The sequence below is a fragment of the Schistocerca americana genome, chromosome 6 (assembly GCF_021461395.2).
Source record: "Schistocerca americana isolate TAMUIC-IGC-003095 chromosome 6, iqSchAmer2.1, whole genome shotgun sequence".
Taxonomy (NCBI): Eukaryota; Metazoa; Arthropoda; class Insecta; order Orthoptera; family Acrididae; genus Schistocerca; species Schistocerca americana.
Window position 1 is genome coordinate 429,102,009 of NC_060124.1, and position 12,636 is coordinate 429,114,644.

A 12,636-nucleotide genomic window follows, 5' to 3' on the forward strand; every position below is an offset into this window, starting at 1 on the left:
CTCTGGATAAGTCGGCTGTACAACTGGGGCGAGTGCTAGGAAGTCTCTCTAGACCTGCCGTGTGGTGGCGCTCGGTCTGCAATCACTGACAGTGGCGACACGGCGGGTCCGACGTATACTAACGGACCGCGGCCGATTTAAAGGCTACCACCTAGCAAGTGTGGTGTCTGGCGGTGACACCACAGTGTTCTTTTTGAGGAATGTCAGTTTGCGTCTGATGTATGTTGTTTGAGTTTTATCCCTTGGTGATCTGAATGTAGAAAGTAAGTATGATGCAATTGTATTAGCTGATATCAGTATTGTCCCCTACTTTAATCTTGTTTCCTCCCAACTTCCTTAGTAATGTCCACGTAGTGATTAAACAGTATGTGTTCTCCTAGAACATCTGGCTGCCTCAGGGCTATTAACGAGATCCTGAGTGTGAGGCTAAAGAGCACGCACTTCGAGGCAAAAACCTAAAGCCAAGAAGCAGAGGCAATGACATCAAACATCGCTTGGCTAAAATAAATTTGTCACAAGACATGAACAGGCACAGTTCTTTGTAGGATCCACCAGATAGATGTAGAAAACTTTAAGTTAAGAGAGAGTGGTGAAAACAACCCTATAATGTTCGAATACAGGGCTGGTTGTGTATGACACAGTTACGTCGATTGAACATCTAAGTGTAAAAAAGCAAGGCGAACGGGGAGGAAAGGTGAATGTTCGATTTCTGTTTTTTGGGAGAACTCTAAGAAAATGTAGGTCATCTATTAAGGAGGACGTGTATAGAATACGACCTATTCTTCAGAACTATACGTTTATTCTTCAGAAGTATACGAGTGTTTGGCATCCCCACCAAGTTGGATTAGAGGAAGATTCGAAGAAATTCAGAGGAGTCAGAGTATTACGGAAATATTTCCTCAGCCGAACTTGGAATCCATGAAGGCACGACGACTTTCTGCGAAATGCTTTTGAGAAAGCTTAGAGATCCGGCATTTACGGCTGAGTTGCTGAGTGATTCTACTGCAACCAGCGTACGTGTCACGTAGAGACCGCGAAGACAAGGCTAATTAGGACTCGTACTGTCTGTCGCTTATAGGCAAATGTTATTGTCTCACCCCATTTGCGAGTGGAATAGGAAAGACAATGTTTAGTAGTGGCTCAAGACACCCATCGCGCTATATGCTAGCTTGCAGAGAATGTAGATGAAGAAGCAGCCTAATCGGCAACGGGATACACATTGTGTATACTTTGCTTCTTCATTCAGGTAGATACTTCATCCCAATCTACTCTGCATCGTCTCTCTCCTGATGTATTTCGCACATCGCCTGCTTGCTCTAATTTAACATTTTGTATACGCTTTCCGCCACCTTTTCCGTCAACGCTGTGTCCCGTTTTTCCTCATCGTCAAGCTGTTGGGCTGGCCGCAAATAAATTTTCCGGGATCACTTTGTTCAAATTATTCAAATGGTCATTTGATTTATACTGTTGGAAAAAAATTAAACAACTTCACGGACTGCATTCAGTGGCACCACGTTATAATATGTGCATACTGAGGGCCTGCAGTGTAATTCATTAGTCACGATTTTCGGCACCGAGTGAGGTGGCACAGTCGTTTGCACACTGGACTCGTATTCTGGAAGACGACGGTTCAAACCCGCGTTCGCAAATCCTGATGTATGTTCTCCGTGACTTCCCTAAATCGCTTCAAGCAAATGGCGGAATGGTTCCTTTCAAAGGACATGGCCGATTTCCGTCCCTAATCCAATGGGACCGATGACCGCGCTGTTTGGTCCGCACCCATGATTATTGGCGATTGGACGGCGTTCAGGAGGCCTGGCTGTGCAGCCACCTTTTCGACTCTGCAGGCAGTAATTGTACTGAGTTTGGAAGCGAACAGTATATGCAACATTCATTCATGAGTATCATCATGCCCCGCCGACGGAAACGTACTCCTCTTGAACTCTCCATTGAACGTGAACGCACTGTGGGCCTGCCGGAAGCTGGATGAACATATTGACGGACTGCTGCACATGTTGGGCACAACTTGTCGGTGATGTGTCACTAGCAGTGGTCTGTGGCAGTGGCTGGCCGAATATCATCCAGGTACGAAATCCGTGTACATTTTGCACCTGCTGCGTCATCAGGGACCACTGGGAACCGTCTGCTTGCAGAAGGCCTAAGATTACACGTTCCTCTGGCCGGGATACCAGTCCCCAGCTCGAGGTCTGGTGGCTAGCGTTGCTGCCTCTGAATCACGAGATCCCGAGTTCGATTCCCGGCCGGGTTGGGGATTTTCTCTGCCCGAGGACTGGGTGTTTGCGTTGTCCTCAGTAACAGTGGCTAGATTGGACTGTGTAAAAATTGGGACATTGCGCGGGCGCTGATGACTGTGCAGTTGAACGACCCACAAACCGAACATCATCATCACCGGGATATCACTGCCAACACGACACCGCCAAGTACGGCTACTCTGGTGTTGTGAAAGTGTCGACTGGGGAATGGATCGGCGCTCTGTTGTCTTCAGTACTGAGAGTAGATTTTTGACTTCATGGGAGTGATGGACGTACACGTGTATGGCATAGACCTGGTGAGCAGCCTACTCCGGAGTGCATCCAACCACCCAAGCATCACAGTGTGGGAGGCCATTAGTTACAACTCGCGATCACATTTGGTGTTCTCAAGGGTAAAGTAACCACTGCCAGCTGTATTGCATAGGTTGTTTTTCCTGTGATATCGCCCTGTCTTCGAAACTGTGTTTTTCAGCAGGACACTGTAAGTCCACATAGATTGCTGCAACCCAGCAAACTCCTCCTGGTGTACGACAATTGCCGTAACCAACAAAATGACAGTATCTCTCGTCAACTGGGCACGTATGGGACGGGGTTAAGTGGAAACCTACTCGTTCTCTAGAACCTGCAAGAACAATTGCCGAGTTGCAACAAAAGGTGGAAGACGCTTGAGGCTGTCTGTTGCAGGATGCCATTCTGCACTAATCTGATCGTCTGCAGACGAGAAACACGCCTGTGTTGTTGCAAGGGGTGACTACAATGATGCGACTGTTTGGGCACATTTTACTGTGACATGTATGCTTCATTTGGTCTCAATTTCCTATAACATATTCCTACAATGATAAACTACCTGTCGTACGACTAACGAGCGTTTGTTTGAGTGTGATGCATTTTTATTTACCGGTAGTGTATTTATTTGTGTTCATATTGCAACAGAGGTACGCCCGGGTTTCCGGGTTCGATTCCCGGCGGGGTCAGGGATTTTCTCTGCCTCGTGATGACTGGGTGTTGTGTGATGTCCTTAGGTTAGTTAGGTTCAAGTAGTTCTAAGTTCTAGGGGACTGATGACCATAGCTGTTAAGTCTCATAGTGCTCAGAGCCATTTGAACCATTTTTTGCAACAGAGGTCTTGCACCTACGTCCACAGAGGGGTTGGTGTCGGTCCCACAGTGCTTAGCAGCGAAACGCTGTCGTGTAGACGTCGTGGCCGTAACAGCGTGCTTCGGAAGCGGAGCGACCTTGCGTCATAGGCATTCCAGGCCAGGCAGCGAAGCTGCGTGAGGCGCTGGCGCTGCAGTTAGGCACTGATATGTTGCTAGCAAGGCCGGCGAGAGGCCTGCCCCAACAGTGGACGCGAATGACAGATGCAGACAGTGTGAAACCAGTTGTGTTGTCCAATAAAGACACCCCTATACAATCTTCAAGAATTTTCATTCGTTTTAAAAAAATTGTAAAGAATTTTTAAGTTTATTTTGGAGAATTTTTGGAAATTTCTTTGCGGTAACAATGTAAAAGGGGGGAGGGCAAGGTCTTTCACACAACAGAAATCTGGTATCCTCGCCAGACGCAGGGCTCTCGGACAAGAGTTGTTCGCTGTCGAGAGTCTGGGCGATCCGCGACAACGCATTAAAGCCGGCCTCACACGGGACGTGTTTCACATCGCTAAGCATGCCAGACGTGGTTTCCATCTTGGTTGGTGGGAGCATAGCAACATGGAACATGCTCATCACTGTGACTGCGACCGCAGCGCTTTCCGGTGTCAGCTGTCGGCTGTATTTGGCTCGCAAATCACGCAGTCTGTTTACGGAATAAGACGGGCATGACAGTGCTACGTTAGCTTCACTAAAACGCACATTTCCTCCTTCGTCCATATGCTATCATGCTGTTCTGTCTGTAGTACACATAAATAAAACATCAGTAGCCATGAACATGATACAGGCAAGAAGTCAATAAAGACTTCCTTTACAAATAATTCGATATAAATTTATAACTATCTCTTAAATTATATAAAAATTGTGTCATCGTTATCACTCTTCGGCAAAACTCTAAGGTTATTCTTATTATATCACTGCTTCTGTTCAGCAGCAGAATTCTTAGGACATGTGAAATACGCGAGACACTGCAACACCATCCACTGCAAGCATAATTTACTGTTTGGCGGCCAGACGTGGTAGATATACCAATGCGTTAATACGGAAACAATTTACTCTGGAAAACAATAGTTCCAATTTTTGCTACCAGGTGCAAGTCTGGCGCTAAACATGCAAGAAAAGACATAGAAATGTTTCAGTATTTAATGGATTTGGAGCAGGACATGAGCAGAAACGGACAAACAAGTGAGAAAGGCATGATGTTGATTTCCTTGTCAATTGCCACTTACAGAATTTCTTTAATATGGACTCCAGAGACGTCGACGAGATGCCGTACAGCGCCAGATTTGCACCTGGTGGCCAAAATGGGAACTAATTTTTTTCCGGTGGAAATCGGTTCCGCATTAAGGCATTAGCATGTCTACCAAGTTTCATTGGCATACGATAATTACAGCCTACTCTGGAACTCCATGAGTAGCTGCACTTTAATTATAACCACCAGGTAGTATAAACGTTCTTGTAGATGCTGCCAAGAAGACATTTATTTACTGCAATATTGCTGTTAAATATTCTGCACTTTGTATGATAGTGCGCACGTGTGTGTGTGTGTGTGTGTGTGTGTGTGTGTGTGTGTGTGTGTGTGTGTGTGTGTGCGTACATGCGTGTAGATGCGCGTTTGTGCATTCACAATCATGCATAACATTTATTAGGGTCATTGCATCGCATGTGCCACGCCTTGACCTATGCAACGGACATGGAGTGCTCTTCGTGCACATGTGTTGTTCTTCGATTAATTTCCGTTCCACGCACTCCTTCCGCTGTCAAAAAACGCCCCCATTTCTCTGTTTTCAGCACGAGTGGCGTTACGAGCTCTTCACCGGATTCCATTTGACAGCCTCCGGCTCGTTTCATTTTGAATGACCCTAATATTTAAGAATTAAGTGTTCCACAATCTCGAAAGTTTTTTGGCTGGATTAGTAAATACTGAATTTCGATCGAATCAACCACTGATGGAAAAAGTAGTCTAGCATTTCGTTGCTCCATATTACGTGGCATGGTCACAAAATCGAAGAAAATGTTTCCTGGAATTGAGCGGTGTCATATGTATGTAACATCGGATATTATAGAACATACTTATATTAAATTTACAAGAGCGCACCAAGTTATTTTGGAAAACGCGAAGATTATTAAAAAAGTTCTTCGGGATAGCAAGATGCCAGCCACCTACATTTGAGCCTGCAACTCCGTCCCTCTATCTGCTACACTGCGGTGAACAGTTGCAGGTTGTTATCTTGAAGGCTTTAACCGCCAATACATCATAAAGCGACATTTAACTGGAACAAAAAATTATTCAAATGGCTCTGACCACTATGGGACTTAATATATGAGGTCATCAGTCCCCTAGAACTTAGAACTACTTAAACCTAACCAACCTAAGGACATCACACACCTCCATGCCCGAGGCAGGATTCGAACCTGCGAACGTAGCAGCAGCGCGGTTCCGGACTGAAGCGCCTAGAATCACTCGGCCACAGCGGCCTGCAACTATAACAAATCGCACCAAGAACGACGCGTCTTCGATAAATCTTAGGGTTGCCATTGCCTTCAAATGTTATACCTCCATAACACACGAGTTACATCACGAAAATAACAAAATAATAAAATTCTTTAACCACCAGTATGACGTTTGCCATTTTATTACAACAAATCGCACGAAAAGCAAAGAGTTTTCAAGAAGTCCTCTACGTGGTGGTACTTCGAAAGAGCATATACTCATAGGATGTATGTTACAAGATAAAACCGACCAAATACGGTTTTTATTGAAAACGATGGAGTTCAGTATGGCCTCAATATTACTTGTGACTTAGAATGAGATCTGGCATCTCATTGACAACGTATCTCTTTACGAAGCAAAAATCTGACTATCTTGTTCAGTCTTTCACGTTGAAGTCGTCGGCACACGGGACGAGCTAGCTGATGTTGACTTGGCGGTCTACGAGTTTTGTGAGGTCATGTCCTGCTTTTTCTCGTTGAAGAGCCATTTCGCCACGTGAAACACAAAACAATTTTTGCGATGTATCCGACTGCAGTCTTTCTCGGCGTATTCCACTGATGAATTCTTCTCGAGCTGATAACCCCAGAAGAATTCATCAACTTTTGCGATATTTCTGTGACATGTGAGAACCAGTAGGAAGTAAGAACACTCTCTACGTCACAAGCAAAAAGCAGAGAGCTTGAGACCCGCAGGAAGCAAGAAGGCATACTGTAATTGTAGTGTTCAGTAGAAGCCCATATTCGATGGCTTTTACTTATACCTTACGCCCCATGAATAAATGCTGTATCTGAGCACTAACCCATCGATGTGTTGTAATAAAAGGACAGGATATGTCATATCGAAATTTTGTGTTTTATTATTATCGCGTTATAACTCGTGTGTCGTTAGAGTAAACGGTTTTAAAGCAACCGAACGTTTAAGATTAATGAAAAACGTGTCTCTTTTGTTAAAATTTGTTATAATTAAATGTAAGTAATAGTTCGGCGATTAAAGTCTATAGAAGATTATAACATAAAATACAATGTCGCCTGTAATGAAACTATGCGCGCCCGTTTTCACGAACAAACTGTGATGTTTGCGAGCCAAATAAAGCCGGCAACTGCCGCTGGAGAGCGCTGAGAGAGCAAAATGATATTAACCATGTCGTCCCCTGTGCCGAAGGTGATGTGTCTCGTGACGCTGGATATCCCGTCTGCTTGCACGTCAACGAAAAAGGTGCCTTGTCCCGTGTGCCGACGGCTTAACAGAATGTTGTGTAACATTCCTTGTTATGACGTCACAAAACTCGACCAGCTCCTCGTCCACGAACGCTTTCATGTCCAGTGTGAGGACAGGTGAAGCAGCGTGAGTATCGCATACGCTGGGCAATGCCTCTGGAGTCGTGACTTTTCTGCCACGCAGAGTCCGGAGTCAGTTGTATGTTAGCGCTTGCATGATTCTTGTTTACGCTGTCCATGCTCGCTTGCATTTCGTGTTGTTTGCTCCTTGTGCTGCTGCGTTCCCTCAGTCCCTCAGTTCCGTGCTTCTCCCTCAACACCTTTTCGGACTCTCTTCTCGCCGGTTCGTTGCACACTCAGTGTTAATCGCTGTACGGGGCGCAGTGCTACCCAAATCCAAGATAATGAGTCACGAAACTCCCATGGTTTTTCTGAAACTTCGCTACTGCAGCGCCTCCAACAAGCTGGCACGTGTAAATCCACTGCCAACCGGTTGCGTGTTGTGTATATGGAATGGAAAAGCTAATTTAAAATGCTAGTGTTGTATTTCGGAGTTTATTGTGGCGCTATACATATAGAAATGAGATTTATGAATTGGGGTGAAATATAATGTTTTCCTTTTTTAGGCAGTGTGCTATCGATAACAGAGACGGAAACCCATTCTCTCCCTTCAAAGCGAATTACGGTAATCTGTAACTACTGATTTGTATCAGAAACCAAAATCAAGATAGGTTTCAGGCAAGTTGTCACCATTGATATTTATTTCTTCACTGAAAAGGGAATGAGGGAATTTAAGGACAGTTGTTGAATTTAGGGACAGTAAGATAGCACAATACGACTCACTGATGATGCAGCACTACTAGTCCAAAGTGAATAGGAATTGGATTTTGAGTTAAATGTAATGGCTGTGGTTTAAAATATGCTCATACAGGGTGTTTCAAAAATGACCGGTATATTTGAAACGGCAATAAAAACTAAACGAGCAGCGATAGAAATACACCGTTTGTTGCAATATGCTTGGGACAACAGTACATTTTCAGGCAGACAAACTTTCGAAATTACAGTAGTTACAATTTTCAACAACAGATGGCGCTGCAAGTGATGTGAAAGATATAGAAGACAACGCAGTCTGTGGGTGCGCCATTCTGTACGTCGTCTTTCTGCTGTAAGCGTGTGCTGTTCACAACGTGCAAGTGTGCTGTAGACAACATGGTTTATTCCTTAGAACAGAGGATTTTTCTGGTGTTGGAATTCCACCGCCTAGAACACAGTGTTGTTGCAACAAGACGAAGTTTTCAACGGAGGTTTAATGTAACCAAAGGACCGAAAAGCGATACAATAAAGGGTCTGTTTGAAAAATTTCAACGGACTGGGAACGTGACGGATGAACGTGCTGGAAAGGTAGGGCGACCGCGTATGGCAACCACAGAGGGCAACGCGCAGCTAGTGCAGCAGGTGATCCAACAGCGGCCTCGGGTTTCCGTTCGCCGTGTTGCAGCTGCGGTCCAAATGACGCCAACGTCCACGTATCGTCTCATGCGCCAGAGTTTACACCTCTATCCATACAAAATTCAAACGCGGCAACCCCTCAGCGCCGCTACCATTGCTGCACGAGAGACATTCGCTAACGATATAGTGCACAGGATTGATGACGGCGATATGCATGTGGGCAGCATTTGGTTTACTGACGAAGCTTATTTTTACCTGGACGGCTTCGTCAATAAACAGAACTGGCGCATATGGGGAACCGAAAAGCCCCATGTTGCAGTCCCATCGTCCCTGCATCCTCAAAAAGTACTGGTCTGGGCCGCTGTTTCTTCCAAAGGAATCATTGGCCCATTTTTCAGACCCGAAACGATTACTGCATCACGCTATCTGGACATTCTTCGTGAATTTGTGGCGGTACAAACTGCCTTAAACGACACTGCGAACACCTCGAGGTTTATGCAAGATGGTGCCCGGCCACATCGCACGGCCGACGTCTTTAATTTCCTGAATGAATATTTCGATGATCGTGTGATTGCTTTGGGCTATCCGAAACATACAGGAGGTGGCGTGGATTGGCCTCCCGATTCGCCAGACATGAACCCCTGTGACTTCTTTCTGTGGAGACACTTGAAAGACCAGGTGTACCGCCAGAATCCAGAAACAATTGAACAGCTGAAGCAGTACATCTCATCTGCATGTGAAGCCATTCCGCCAGACACGTTGTCAAAGGTTTCGGGTAATTTCATTCAGACTACGCCATATTATTGCTACGCATGGTGGATATGTGGAAAATATCGTACTATAGAGTTTCCCAGACCGCAGCGCCATCTGTTGTTGAAAATTGTAACTACTGTAATTTCGAAAGTTTGTCTGCCTGAAAATGTACTGTTGTCCCAAGCATATTGCAACAAACGGTGTATTTCTATCGCTGCTCGTTTAGTTTTTATTGCCGTTTCAAATATACCGGTCATTTTTGAAACACCCTGTAAATAAGAGCAATGCGTCATAGGTAGACTCGATAGAGGAATAACTATTACAGCCAGGTAAAAGAATGTAGAATGGATACATACTCGTACATTTTGAGATTTGGGAAGCAGAATAGATCAAAATGATAGATGTACGCAAGGTTTATAAGCAAGAACAAGGCCAAAAGGTCTTTTATAAGAATAAATAGCGGCTAATATCGCGGAGTGTAAAAATCTGTGTGTAATTTTGAATTTATGAAAATGGGTCTGAAATCAGTCGAGAAACCCGCGAAACGAACTATACTGAATAGCCAAAGACACTGGTATACCTGCCTGATATCGTGTAGGGCCCCCCGAGCACGCAGTAGTGCCGCAACGCGATGTGGCATGCACTCGAGTAATGTCTGAAGTTGTGCGGGAGGGAGTTGACACCGTGAATCCTGCAGGACTGCCCATAAATCCGTAAGGGTACGACGGGATGGGGATTTCTTCTGAACAGAATGCTGCAAGGCATCCCAGATATGCTCAATAATGTTCATGTTTGGGGAGTTTGGTGGGCAGCGGAAGTGTTTTAACTCAGAAGAGTGTTCCTGGAGCCACTCTGTAACAATTCTGGACGCGTGCAGTGCAGCGTTGTCTTGCTGGAATTGCCCTCGTGCGTCGGAATGCAAAATGGACATGAATGGATGCAGATGAGCAAACAGCATGCTCACATACGTGTCACCTGTCAGAGTCGTGTGTAGACGTATCAGGGGCCCATATAACTCCAACTGCACACGCCGCACACCGTTACAGAGCCCCCACCAGCTTGAACAGTCCCCTGCTGACATGCAGGGCCCGTGGATTCATGAGGTTTTCTCCATACCTGTACTCGTTCATCCGCTCGATTCAATTTGAAACGACACTCGTCCGACCAGGCAACATGTTTTCAGTCATCGACAGTCCAGTGTCGGTGTTGGCGGACTCGCTAGGCGTAAAGCTTCGTACTGTGCAGTCATCATCTAAGGTACACGAGTGGGCCTTCGGCTCCGAAAGCCCATATCGATGATGTTTCGTTGAATAGTTCGCGCACTGACACTTGTTGATGTCCCAGCATTGAAATCTGCAGCATTTTACGGAAGGGTTGCACTTCTGTCAGGTTGAACGATTCCATTCAGTCATCGTTGGTCTCGTTCTTACTGGATCTCTTTCCGGCCGCAGCATTGTCGGAGATTTGACGTTTCACCGGATACCTGATATTTACGGTACACTCGTGAAATGGTTGTACGGGAAAATCCCCTCTTCATCGTTACCTCCGAAATGCTGTGTCCCATAGACCGTGCGCCGACTAGAACACCACGGTCAAACTCACTTAAATCTTGATAACCTGCCATTGTAGCAGAAATAGCCGATCTAACAACTACGCCAGACACTTGTCTGATATAGGCGTTGCCGACCGTAGCGCCGTAGTCTGCCTGTTTACACATCTCTGCATTTGAATACCAATGCTAAAACCAGTTTCTTTGGCGCTTAGTGTATAATCGGGGCAAAGCCACAGAAAATTCTTTTCAAGCAAGTGCATACATTTTTAATCAGTTCCTTTTTATCTTAAATGCATCAGGCCACAGGTCATTTCCCATGTTTTCCACGATTCTCGACGACAAGTTTACGACTCGTCAATTATGAACCGTTTCTATTACGTTGCACTAAGATTTTAAATGGTTCAAATGGCTCTGAGCACTATGGGACTCAACTGCTGAGGTCATTAGTCCCCTAGAACTTAGAACTAGTTAAACCTAACTAACCTAAGGACATCACAAACATCCATGCCCGAGGCAGGATTCGAACCTGCGACCGTAGCGGTCTTGCGGTTCCAGACTGCAGCGCCTTTAACCGCACGGCCACTTCGGCCGGCACTAAGATTTTATTATGATACTGAGCACTCGGCGTTGCGGCGGGGTGTATTTCTTCTAGTCATCTGTAAGTTGATTTCCTCCTTTTGGCTCTCTCTGTCCATCTGCTCCTCCCTTCTCTCTCTGTCCATCTCCTCTTCTCCTCTATCTGCGTCTATTTCCTCCTACCTCTTCTTTCTCCGTGTTATCATCCCTGCACCAACACCAGATTGCTGGTTTATTACCCCCTCAGTACTTCCTTACAGATGATAAGCAGCATGCGTACCAAGTTTGCTTGAAATCGATCCAAATGTTTATGAAGCGCTTTTTACCCATAGCTTTGCCCGCTTACGCACATGTCACATATGTTTCTCGCACATTTAGCACATTTCACATACTATTGCGCAGTAGATCACCTGTACGTTTAGTGAAATTCGCTCTGCAGTTTCGTTTTCATGCAACTCAATGCTTATTACGTCATATGTACTGACATACATGGGGTACAATTTTGCAGGTAAATTCAACGGCATATGCAGATATCATCTGTGAAAAGTGTTGCGAATGAAGTAATAAATTTGAACGTCATGCCTAATGCGGTAGCTTGAGACTAGTTTCTCAGTTCCTCACCCCCAGGTAGCGCTTTGCATTCATGAGAAGAGATAAGTAGTATCTCTGGGGCGAACCAGGCACGTAATTCAAGTTTCCAGCTCTACTTGGCGCTGCAGTCGCGCAGGAAATTCAGAGATCCAAGACATCAGATAAGGGAAATTTAAAAATGGAATGAACTTTAAAAATTAAAGATGGCGCTGGTTGGAAATTTATAAATGCACGTTGGCGAGAAATTCAAAATAAAATTTAAAGATCTAAGGTAGTGGAACTAGCCCAGTTGTATTTTCTACCCCTCACCCCCCACCTCCCTCACTCTTCTCCCCTTCAACCAGTCACATTAAAACGATGGGTAAAAATGACAGGTCTATCTGAAATGGCAAATATATTTGCCTCTGAATCATGTAAACACGAATGTGTGCACGCGTGCTTACCTAGAGTGTTTAAATGAATAAAATCCGCTTCGCTTCTAATTGCAAAGTTCGTTTATTCGGACAAAGTCGTTTACACTTCATAGCCGGCCGTTGTGGCCGAGCTGTTCTAGGCGCTTCAGTCCAGAACCGCGCTGCTGCTA

At 45.2% G+C, this 12,636-nt stretch overlaps 1 protein-coding gene across 1 annotated transcript in view; it reads left to right on the forward strand.

Annotated features, from left to right (window-relative positions):
• Positions 1-12,636, forward strand: part of LOC124620188 — a 316,968-nt gene that overhangs the window by 113,856 nt on the left and 190,476 nt on the right. The gene's annotated exons all lie outside the window — the stretch shown is intronic.